The sequence below is a fragment of the Piliocolobus tephrosceles genome, chromosome 8 (assembly GCF_002776525.5).
Source record: "Piliocolobus tephrosceles isolate RC106 chromosome 8, ASM277652v3, whole genome shotgun sequence".
NCBI classification, from domain to species: Eukaryota; Metazoa; Chordata; class Mammalia; order Primates; family Cercopithecidae; genus Piliocolobus; species Piliocolobus tephrosceles.
In genome coordinates, this window is record NC_045441.1 from 147,681,477 (window position 1) to 147,683,890 (window position 2,414).

Sequence of the window (2,414 nt, forward strand, 5' to 3'; positions counted from 1 at the left end):
CTGCATAGACACGCCTCTCGCCACGCCCCACTCCTCCCCTGCCCACTTCCCCCTCCTATCAACTGTCCACATCCTGCTGCTGGCCGCACCCCGCCCCTTTCGGCAAGCCGGCCGCGCCCCTTTTACCCGAGTATGTTTCTCACCTTGCCCGCCTCCTTCAGCATGTCGGCCCCACCCCTCCCGCCCGTCCCAGAGCCGTAGAGGCCCGCCCTTTTCATCTACAGCCTATCGCAGAGGACGTTGCCGTTCGCGCTGACCAATAGGATGGTGGCCGTCACGGCAAGCCCCGCCCCGAGCCCTACGTCTGGTTAAGTGGGATCCCTCGCCAGCCCCGCGCTGATCATACGCCAGGTGGCGCTGTGGCGCGCGGCGGGGCTGCGCTGAGGCTGCTGTAGATGCGCGGCAGGTGAGACGCTGCGCACGGGCAGCTTTGAACTCACTGAGATCTGTAAAAGACTTTTAAACAATTCGCCAGAATAAAAAAGAAGTTTCCAGCCGGGCGCGGTGGCTCAAGCCTGTCATCCCAGCACTTTGGGAGGCCGAGGCGGGCGGATCACGAGGTCAGGAGATCGAGACCAACCTGGCAAACAGGGTGAAACCCCGTCTCTACTAAAAAAATACAAAAAACTAGCCGGGCGAGGTGGCGGTCGCCTGTAGTCCCAGCTACTCGGGAGGCTGAGGCATGAGAAAGGCGTGAACCCGGGAGGCGGAGCTTGCAGTGAGCTGAGATCCGGCCACTGCACTCCAGCCTGGGCGACAGAGCGAGACTCCATCTCAAAAAAAAAAAAAAAAGAAGTTTCCTCCAGTGAGCCTCGAGTACAGCCAGGGAAGGCAGCTACCGGGCCATGCCCATGGCCAGGAACGGGAGAGTCTGAGGTGTCCCTTCTCCTGTGGATGGGGTCACACGTCAGAACCGCACCACCAACCCCTTTCCTGCCCCCTTGGAACCAGGCCGCCACTCCTTCCTTCCCCTCACCTTGGCCCTCCCATTCTGCCCCACCTGTCCGGATCACAAGGACCCCCAGCTCGGCAGATGGGAACGGGACCAAAAAGAGAAACAGCCCTGTCCCTCCCATAAGTACCACCCCCAGACCCCCTGCTCCACCCTCCGGACCACAGGGAGACCCCATGCAAACCAACCCCAGACCCCCGCTCCTCCCCACGGGACCACCCCCAGACCCCCTGCTACTCCCCTCAGGACCACCCCCAGACCCCCGCCCCTCTCCCCGGGACCCCCCAGACCCCCACTCCTCCCCTCAGGACCACCCCCAGACCCCCGCTCCCCACCATCAGTCAGGCCGGGTAGCGGGGAGAGGAGTCTCGGGAGGGATCAGGCCACTCTCGCCGGAGCGAAGGGAGGAAGACAGAGTCACAGGCCGAGCAGAAATCACCCGGGACCCACAGAGACAGCAGCGTCGGAGAGGGACGGAAAGGGGCTAAGAGCAGGCAAAGGCCGTGAGGCTTTCTGCAGCCGGCGTGCGGGGAAGGGAGCAGCCGGAGAGCGACGGAGAACGACGGAGAGCCACGGAGAACGACGCAGAGCCACGGAGAGTGACGGAGAGCGATAGAGAGCGAAGGAGACTGATGGAGAGCCACGGAGAGTGACAGAGAGGGACAGAGAGTGACAGAGAACGACGGAGACTGACGAAGGTAGACGATGTCTCACGGAGAAGAGCCGAGCGGAGTTGAAGGGCGGCGGAGAGCGACGGAGAATGACGGAGAGTGACGAAGGTAGACGATGTCTGACGGAGAAGAGCCGAGCGGAGTTGAAGGGCGACGGAGAGCGACGGAGACTGACGGAGAGTGACGGAGAGCGACGGAGAGTGACGGAGAGCAACAGAGAGCTACGGAAAGTGACGAAGGTAGACGATGTCTGACGGAGAAGAGCCGAGGGAGTTGAAGGGCAGCGGAGAGCGACGGAGAGCGACGGAGAGTGACGAAGGTAGACGATGTCTGACGGAGAAGAGCCGAGCGGAGTTGAAGGGCGGCGGAGAGCGACGGAGAGCGACGGAGAGTGACGAAGGTAGACGATGCCTGACGGAGAAGAGCCGAGCGGAGCTGAAGGGCGGTGGCGAGCGACGGAAAGTAGCGAGAATTGACGGAAAGGGACGGGGATTGACGGACACTGACGAAGAGTCCCGGAAATTATCGGAAGGCGACAAAGAGGAAGGCGAACTGGTGAGCTGGAGCAGGCCGAGCCTAATCGGAGATGACGGAAAGTGACGGAGAGGAACGAGGAGTAAAGAGGGGTGACGAAAAGAGCCGAAGCTGTTGAAGGCGAAGAGCTGAGTGAGGGAAGAGAGCAGAGGTGAGCTGGTGCGCGGCCGCGGCCGGTCCCCGAATGGGCGGGACCCCGCGGAGTTCCCAGCTGGGCAGGACGCGAGCGAGGGAGGGCGTGGAGGGCCGTGGGTCCG